The 9,183-nt window shown below is 45.8% G+C and overlaps 1 long non-coding RNA gene across 1 annotated transcript; it reads left to right on the top strand.

Annotated features, from left to right (window-relative positions):
• Positions 1–2,322: 2,322 nt before the first annotated feature.
• Positions 2,323–8,982, top strand: LOC116509949. Its single transcript, XR_004255578.1, has 3 exons — positions 2,323–3,227; positions 5,792–5,966; positions 7,897–8,982. It is a non-coding gene; the product is annotated as an uncharacterized LOC116509949 (long non-coding RNA).
• The last annotated feature ends 201 nt before the right edge of the window (positions 8,983–9,183 follow it).

Raw genomic sequence — 9,183 nt, 5'->3', positions numbered from 1 at the left:
CAAAAACCTTTAGATGAAACTAGATTCATCAAATGGATGGAAAAATAAATAACAAGGAGAGGTCAGAAATGGAACACCTTTCTCAGCCAGACATAGAGGCACATTGACACTGAAGAAAATCTTGATATATTAAATGTGACCTATGTCAAAGTAAGTGTATCCTAAATTCATACTTAAGCATCTGGACAGAGTGGTTTCAGTGTGCTTCTGTAGGCTGACCACTACACATTGGACAGAGCCACAACGACATTGGTATCATTGTAGTATTTCATTGGTGGTATTCCATTGGTAAATCCATGAAATGTGATACTGAGTCACATCTATTGGCCAGACTGTAGCTTGCCTAGGGATGCATCTTAAAAGCATTTATCAGTATGCAAGTTGTTTTTTTAATCCCTTGCTGGAAGTGCTGACACAGCAGTTTACAGCAACAGAGAAGCAAAAAGTTGTCAAACTTCTGCCTGAAGTTTTAAAAAGGCTCACAGGAGAAGGCTTCAGGCATACTGGCATTCATCCCCAAAAGGCACCTCAGATACATTTACAACCCTGGATTTCAAGGCCACAAACTGGAAGATAATCTCCCTCCCCCTCTCAGCTTTTTTGGCCCTGGGAGGCTTTCTTTTAGTACTAACTGGGGAATTTCCCACCAGCCTGGGGATTTAGTTAGGCCTTCTCAGAAGCCGCCGCAGCTCTTAGAGTCAGCAACTGCAGGTGAAAAGAAAAGAAAGCCCTTACAAGTATCACCATGGGCCGTGATGAGTCATCCCCAGAGTCCCCTTAGTCAAAGAAAACTTGGCAATCCCCCAAAGCTGGAACTGTTAAGAGGGGATGCGCCCCCTTCTTTCCCTTTGCTTATTTGATCCCCTCAAAGTTGGAAAGCATGAGAGATGTTCTAGATATGGGACAGAAGAGTGTGTGTTTCTGAGGCTGCCGCCACTGTGTATGTCAGGCTTCGGTCCTCTTTCAAAGGATCGGAAAAGGTTTTCATCTTGGCAGCAAGATTAGCAGCTAACGAAGTTAACGTCTTCGGTTGCCTGCGTTTATCCTACCATAAAAACCGATTCTTTTATTAGACACAGGAGATGACTCTCCTACCTCCCCTCTGAAATCCCAACAGGCGAAGCGCAGCCCGACACCTCCCGCAGCATAACGTACATCAAATCCCCTCTGACAAGTCTCTGCCAAGCATTCCCGACGCCGGTGGCTGCCTCTCTTCCAACGGGACCATCCTTTCCCTAGGGCAGGTAGCTAAAACGCGCACACCCCCTTTTATTAAGAGGGAAGCCAATGTCTCTCCAGAAAACCCTTTTTTGGGGGAGTAGCACACATCAATCTGCAATCTATTAATCCTTTTCCCATAGGGGCAGCCAACTATCAGCAGAAAATTCAACCTTCCCTGGGGCCACTGCTTTTAACATTCCCTCTCCAAAGCACCAAAATGCTCTTCCCTTCCTCCATCCGTTTGCATAGGTGCTGCCATTCTTTGCATTTCTAAGACTACAGTGGACACAAGCACGCACCTCCCCAGAAGGCAACTAACACCTCCATCATCTTAAACAATTTCCCCATTAGCAGCACCTTCCCTTTTTCTTCGAGAAAAGTAGTTTCCTTTATTAGAAACAGAAGGCACACCTCCCGCCTCTCCGGAATGACACCCACCCCCCAGGCAAGGACACTTGGATTAAAAACAAAAAAAACATAAAACCCTCAGGTTCATCCACCCCCGCTTCAGATTTCCCATCCCTAAAGACAGGCGGCCCTCCCCTTCCCAGGCGCAAACAGCCCACCCTTCCCTCTCCCTCACATCCCTCTTTACCAGGCGCAGCCAACCTCCCTCCCCTCCCCAAGCGGAGCCAACCACTCATCAAATCCCCTTCACCGAGCACTGCTCCCGCTTCCTCCTCGCTCCCACATCAGCAAGTCCGAGAGACGGCGGTGCAGTTGCTGCTGTGTGGTAGCCAGAGCTACCAGACTGAGCGAGCGCAGATTAGGATAGACTTCCCGAGGCGTCGCAGCCGAGAGAACCAACGGTTTGGATGCCAGCGGGCTCCCTGCCTGTGCTTCGCGCTCTCGAGCACGCCAGGGTCAAAGGAGCTTTTCGGTGCCAAGAAAGGGCAGAGCTGTGCAGCGCAAAGCGCCATTCAGCAACAGCTCAGAACGGGAGGCGGGGTGACCTTGCCAAGCACCATGAAAATCGTCCTTCTTCCTTTAAACGGTGCTGGGATAAAGCTACCGGGAAGAGCGGGGGTGGGGGAGAGAAAATAAGAGAAAATCTTCCGAGGCAAGCTGTGATACCACCCATGACTTAGCTCTACGACCTGTGTGGCGAGGAAAGTGAGCAGCTCTTTGCAGAGCGAACCGGCGCTGCCGAGTCTTCCTTGGCACAGGTCTCATGTAGCGAAATCTGGACGGAGGGTGGAAAGAGGGCTGGGCAAGATGGGGAATGGGCGGAAAGTGAGAAGGAAAAGCTACAAGAATAAAACACCCGGTCGCCAACCCCACCTCAGCTGGGCTTTAGCGGTGCACTGCAGGCAGTTGGATTTTCGCAGGCAGGCTACGCAAAAAGGGCGCAAAGAGCCCTCTCTCGGGCGGGAAGTTGCCACTTGGCTACTCTTCGCATCTCCGGGCCTGAAGCCCAAGGTTTCTTCCGCCAGAGGATGAGGGAATCCGAAGGAGCCAAATGGCGGCCTTGGCGAGGGAGCAGGAGCTATGGACGGTGGGGGAAGAAAGAAGGAAAACCAGTGCGCGCCATATGCCCGTCTGTTACTGCGTACGGAAGCAAAACTACGTAACCCTAGGCTTGACAACAGCACAGAACTCGTCAAGCCAAGGGCCAGAGCACGAGAAAGGAAGCCCTGAAATCGGGTTGGGTGCTGCCCCACACCAGCGATTAGGGCTGGTGCAGGAGGTGGTGGAGGGGAGTGTTTGTCTGCCCTGTTCTGTACACTGCAGGGCTATGAGTTTATGGGGCTATTCAAAGGTACTCTTTCCAATGGCTTAGAAGAAAGCCAGCGAACGAGCGATAAGCTAGAGCGCGGCGGCGGCGCCTGGACTACGAGGCAATCAGTCTCTGGGACTGTGACACGAAAAGATGGCGCTGACTCACTTCCCCTCCCCCTTCCCCTCCAGCAGCCTCCTTCGCTCACGGCTTCCTCTTCCTCCCCAGCAGCTTCGCCAGGCCTGTTTCAAGGCTCCCCCTTTTGCAGCCGGACACCATTATTAGCTCGGTGGGTCTCTGCCCTTTCTCCTTCATCCCGCTCCGCCTGTCACTCCTCCCCCCACCTCCGTTGACTGGTTAACTTTCCTGTTTTCTTTTTTCTTTCCTTTTATTTTCCTGTCAGACAGCTTGTGGTGGGGGAGGGGAACTGGTGAACGAACCAGAAGGGCGGAATGAAAAGTTCCCTTGCGGCTGTCCTCTCCGCTTCCCACCCTCAGTTTCCTCCCTCCGCCCCCGGAGCCACCAGGGCGGGAAGGCCAAGGAGCTTGGAGGGGCGGAGAAGCTGCACCGACTCCGGGGAGGAGGAAGGAAGCAGCGTCAGAGAGTTTGATCGAATTTTTGGCACCGACAAACCAATCGCTCCGATCTATTTGGGCTTTCAGTTGCCCGGTGTAAACAAACAAACAAAATAGACCTACGATGCAGTGTCCTTTTAATTTAGTTATCGATCCTCCCTGTCTCTACTTGGGAATCGGCAGACCCACAAGCCTCTTTCCCATCAGGGTCCCATTTACACTTCGGACTGCGACCTTTTTGTCTCTTCGGTCAAGGCGTCCTTAACCCACGACTTCTCGAAAAGGGAAGAAAACGAGGACTCCCAGCCCGATCGGCTTGCCCGACTATGCTTCGGATCTCTTTCCCTTCTTTGTCGCCACTGTGCTCCTCTCGTTCCTTCCCCCACATTCTGGTTCTTTGATGTTGTTTTTCCTTCCTCCCCGCCCAGCACCTTTACTGATGGGTGGAGGGGGCTGGGCTGGAAGGAAGGAAAAGTTTATGTGTGACTGGCAAAAGCTACAGATGTCACAGTGGTCAGACGAGTTTAACTCCCTGGAAATTCGGTCACAAAAGAGGCAGCATCTCTTTGAGTCAGTTCCAAATTTCCTACCCATCCCGCGCGGTGCTAGAAATCCCCCGCCCCGGTGTACACAACGCAGAGAGTTGTCGGTCCTAAGTGATAAGACATTGGAGGGGTTTGCTTTGGGGGTGAAGTCTGCAAGTGACTTTCAAGCGCTGCGGTTGCATGTTTAAGAAGCTGTTAATTGAATGTCGTAACATGCGATGTAGCTTGGGCAGAGAGGCGAGAAAACCTCTCTGGTTCTTTACTAACCTTTCAGAAAGCGAAGGAGCCTTCACTATGGTTCACTGATTTTCCCTGTCTTGGTTCCTACACATCCCGTAGTTGAAGCACAAACAAAATACCTTAAATTATTAGTAACATTGAAGTACGGAGCTGTCTGTTTGCATGTGCGTGTTTGTACGAATGTGGGTATATAAATTATAATATTGTTATCACTCAGTCTCGCCTGCAAGGTCTTTGTTGCAATCTGCTTTAAAGTAGATATTTTCCCTTTAGGGACGGGAAAGTGAGCTACTTTCTCTAAAATCAGATCATAAATAGAAATGGCAGCAATTTTCAGTGTTTACACACACTGATGTGATTGAAAACAAACAAATCACAAGTATAGATTTCAAAAAAAAATAGCTAAGAAAGGTATTTGCGTTGCAATGTGGTTTCTTCCTCCACCCCACCCATCTCCAGCAAGTAACGACCCATGCTCTTGCTTGTTGTCCATTTCCTTATTGTTGCTGCTGCATCTAATAGTAGGTTAAATAAAGGCTTGGTTGTGGTCTTATGAAAGTGAAGTGTCACACCAGGTTGTTTGTGACTGGTCAGGTCAAGAAAATTCTGACCTCTGATCTGTTGCACTCTGGAGGCCATGAGTGAGGTTGCTGGCTTGCCTGTTAACATTTTGCAATGGCACTAGCCTTTTATTTGTTGTTAGAAAATGTCTGGAGAAACTCAGAAGCTCTCTTCTTGTCCATTTTAAGATCATTGATTTGTGCTGCCAGGGAACTCTGTGTTGGTCTTTAATCTCCAGATACACAACAAGAAGCATCACTCAGGCAGCATTTGCTAATCTTAAGATTGTGGTCTAGGCAGAAATTATTTCATAAAACCTCTTGAACTCCATTGATGCAACCTCTTGTATCCTATGCTGGTTTTGGAACAATTGGAGTCTAAAAGTTGATAATGTACTATTAGAACATATAAAAGGAAAAAGTGAAGTGTAGGACTCAGAGAATGATCTATTTCTGCCATTTTAGATTCTTTTTTCAACCCCACCCCCTTGAGAGGTGCTAGTTTACAGCTTCCATCATCCACAGTCAACATATGGAGGTTCTCAAAAACCAATCCAGAGAAAATCCAATGGTCTCTTCCCCTCCAGGGCACCAGTGGGGAAGCTTTGTGTCCTTCATTGTTTTTGCTTTTCAAATGGACTCTGAGTGGCAAATTTCATTGTATATGGTGATTTTCCACAATGGGAAGCACCTTTCAATACCTGTTATCTAGCTCCGGATTGAATATTGACAGACCTCCACCTCCTGCTGTCTGCCCAGAGGTTTTGCCTTTTAGCTTTTGTCTGTTTTCCTGAAGGCCATCAGGCACCAGGCACTTTCTTCTTTAAAGGCAGTGAGGTTAATCGGATTACTGTAGGGGCTGACAGAGTAGCACTGTAGGGGTTGACAGAGTAGCAGACTAACCCATTTTGATTTTTTTTTTAAATGGTGAAGAGGTCCTGGGTCCGCGCAGCACCTAAAGGATGACCTATGTTGGCCAATGGTTTGCCTGATGATGCTGATTCCTTTTCTAAGGGGCTTGCTTTGACTTCCTCCTCAGAAAGGATGCCTGCCATGTCCTAATTGAGCCTGCTTGCTGACACTCTTGCAGCTTAAAACACCTTGATAGGTAAGCATGGCTAAGTGGAATTGCCAGCCAAGCAAGATTAGGAATTGGCTTGATCCTCTGGTTGATTAGTTGCATGACTGACATTCATCATGATAGAAACACTAGGTTGGTGAACACGTATTTGGAGAAAGCTCTGTGGAATCTTCTAAACAGAATAAGAAATAGAATAAACCCTTTTCCTGCATGTTTATTAACAATGATCTGTCATACTACTTTAGTTTTACTGGACTGTATAGAAATAGATACTATCAAATAAATGTCAAGTGGAGCTGTAAAATGGGTGTCTGAAAACACCTTTCTTAACCAATTAATTTCATAAAATAGGGGGATGGTTCATAGAATCGAGATCCCTTTATTTGAGGCAGTACTGAAAAATGCCAGCACGTGTTTTCAATATCAAGCCTGAGATCTGGTGTGTGTGAGCTAGAGACAGATGTTTTTCTTCTCCTTCTGAGAGCTGGAAATAGTGTGATAAAGCTTTGCTCATGGCTTCCCCTCCTCCATGCCACAACCTTGTATCATCTTAACAAGGTTTTCAGGTTTTACTGTTATAGTCCTGCAAACCTAATTGACCGGAGGTCATAAAAGGACAGAACAAATGAAGGTGGGGTGAGCTCTTAAATAAAACAACCACCCAGTCTTCTAAAGAAAAGTGTTTTTCAATTGTTGCGGAGTGCTTTTTTCTTTTATTCAAGTCTACCTACCTGTCCAAACTTGGCTGGAATTATGCAGCAATGCTTTGGGGTCAGAGGGCTTGATTCTTAAGAGCCCTCAGCAGCTATGGTATATTTTAAAAGCACACCCCACTTTGTTCCTTCTCTCCATTATACTAGTGAGCAGAATCCTGACCGTTTTTGAATTTTTATGTTCTTTTTTGGCTGACATGTATGGCAAGCAATTCCAAACAGTCTGAGCAATTTGAGAGAACAATGGATTAATCTAAAAGATCGTGGCTGAGCATGGACCCCTGCCAATCTCGCGGAGGCCTCCCAACTTCTGGTGAAAACGAGCGCCTCCGGCCAGCTCTATCTAGTAAACAGGGAGCGCATTTGTGCAGGCGCCCCGACTAAACAGTGCCTGGCAAACAGACCACCGGCTTGGCTGTGGCTGTGAGGAGAAACCATCCACTTCTCAGCACTTAGCAACCGAGCCAAGCGTTATTCACCGCGCTTTCTCCCGGAGCCAGGGAGGCAGGCTCGATTTGATTTACATTCTTGTTAGGACGCAAAGCTTTCGCTTGGCAGTTCAAGGGCAGGACAGGAACCGTGCAAGCAGAGTCTTGTGAACGGAAATCTCTCATTTACAAGGTTCTGCTTCGTCACCGAAAGCCACCCTCGAGCACATTTGTTCCGCACGCAGCTCTCTTTTATCTTCTTCACTCGCTCTTTCTTCCCACGGCTCGAAAAGGGGCGAGGATTGGGGGAGGGAGGCGAGGTGGAGCTACAAGCAAATGCTACAGAAGCAAGTGAGGTCGGCTTGGCCTCCCGCTTAGGCCCAGGGCAGGCAGAATGTAAATAGGAAAACGAGATCTGGCTCCACGCGTAGACGAGAGTCTCCAAGGCCAGACAAACAGAACTCAAGCACGTGATCAGGCTACTCTGCAAGTCTGTGAAGGCAGCGAAAGGGGGGAGAATCTCCACCCCCACCACTTTATGGGCTCGGAGTAGAGACGCTTGGATAAATTCTGATAGAAGGCCAAGAGCCAGGTTAGCCTAATACGGCCCAAAAAAGTACACGTTAATTTTTAACAACTTCCAATCCCCTCCGATTCTCTAATCTAGCTGCTAGATTGAGGAAGAAATCTGCCTTGAAGAAATCTGAGATTGTTAGGAATAAGAAACGGAGAGAGAAACTGGGGAAGGGGGCAGATGCGGGGCGGGGGACACAGTGACCATACTTTATGGTAACCCTTTTTTCTTCTCTCTCCCAGCACTGTTAAAAACTTCTCAGTATCTCATCTGGTGGATATCCTTAATTTGAAATGGTAAACTTCAGATCCTAAATCAGCTATTGGGAGAAAGACATACTGAAATAAATGTAATCAGGTACAATAGATAAGTAAATAGAGATCTAAGTTCTGCATTTATGTCCTGTGAAAAGTTATACAGAAAGATGTTGTAAGAACAACCTGAAATTTAATGGATACTTTTGCTTCAATCCTTGAAAAAAGTACACTGAATTACAAAATCTCACCAAGATATTACAAAATAGTCAATTTGTGTGGGCTATTTTCCTTGATTGTTAGCTTGGAATTGCATGTCACAATATTTTTCAAAAGAACAAATATCTACACTTCGTAGAAATAATTACCACATAGTTATTCATTGGTAAATACAATGATTTCTTAATTTACTTGAATATTGAACAACTTTCACATGAGATTTTCTCAGATTCCCCTCACAAGTATGTATCAAAGGCTGTGATGTTAACTTTGGAAGAAAGGTGCTACTCCGTCTTCTACACCCAAAATAAATGCTCTTCATTTATATTTATCATCTGCATTCACACGCTATGTTAAGCCATATGTTGGATTCTTTCTTGGTTTGCCATCTTCTCTAAATCCATTGAAAACCTTACTTAATGCTAAGTGAATTGTGTGAATCTAGTTACTTGTGGCTCCTTTAATTTACTTTGATTAAAGAAACTATGGTTTATTATGATATGTGAACCCATTCATTTTCCACTAATTTTTTCCTTCACGTGCTTGGGGAAGTGACTTTCTAGCCATCTTTATAACTTCTTGATTTGCTAAAAAATAAATGTGAATTGAGTTTCCAGAATTTTAATTATTGTGCTAGAAATTATGTTGTTTCTAAGTGTTAGGAAGCAGATATTTCCATTTCAGACAATTTACTATTATTTAAGATATAACACAGAGGTGGCATACCTGTCAGCCCAAAGCTCTTTTTGCAATTATTTTGAGGCAAAAGTTAGCCTGAACATATACAATATGTTTATTAAAAGACAAAAGGTCCAAAGTACTCCTAAGCTCTTAAAAATACTATTTTTGTTAAAAAGTTTGATATTGCTTTCACATTTTTCATAATTATTACTTTGCAATATTATGGCTATTTCCTCAGCCAGCAAAAAGTTACTTTATGTAGAATAGTGTTCTTGTATTATATAGGGAAAGGGGAGCTATTTTAAGATTATTTATAGAACTGTTTAATATCACCTTTGGAGCAGAGATGGACTCTGCTCCAAAGCTGATGAAGGA

Source organism: Thamnophis elegans, chromosome 6 (assembly GCF_009769535.1).
Source record: "Thamnophis elegans isolate rThaEle1 chromosome 6, rThaEle1.pri, whole genome shotgun sequence".
Lineage (NCBI taxonomy): Eukaryota > Metazoa > Chordata > Lepidosauria > Squamata > Colubridae > Thamnophis > Thamnophis elegans.
The sequence above is the reverse complement of the archived record's forward strand: the minus strand, read 5'-3'. Positions and strand labels throughout refer to the sequence as shown.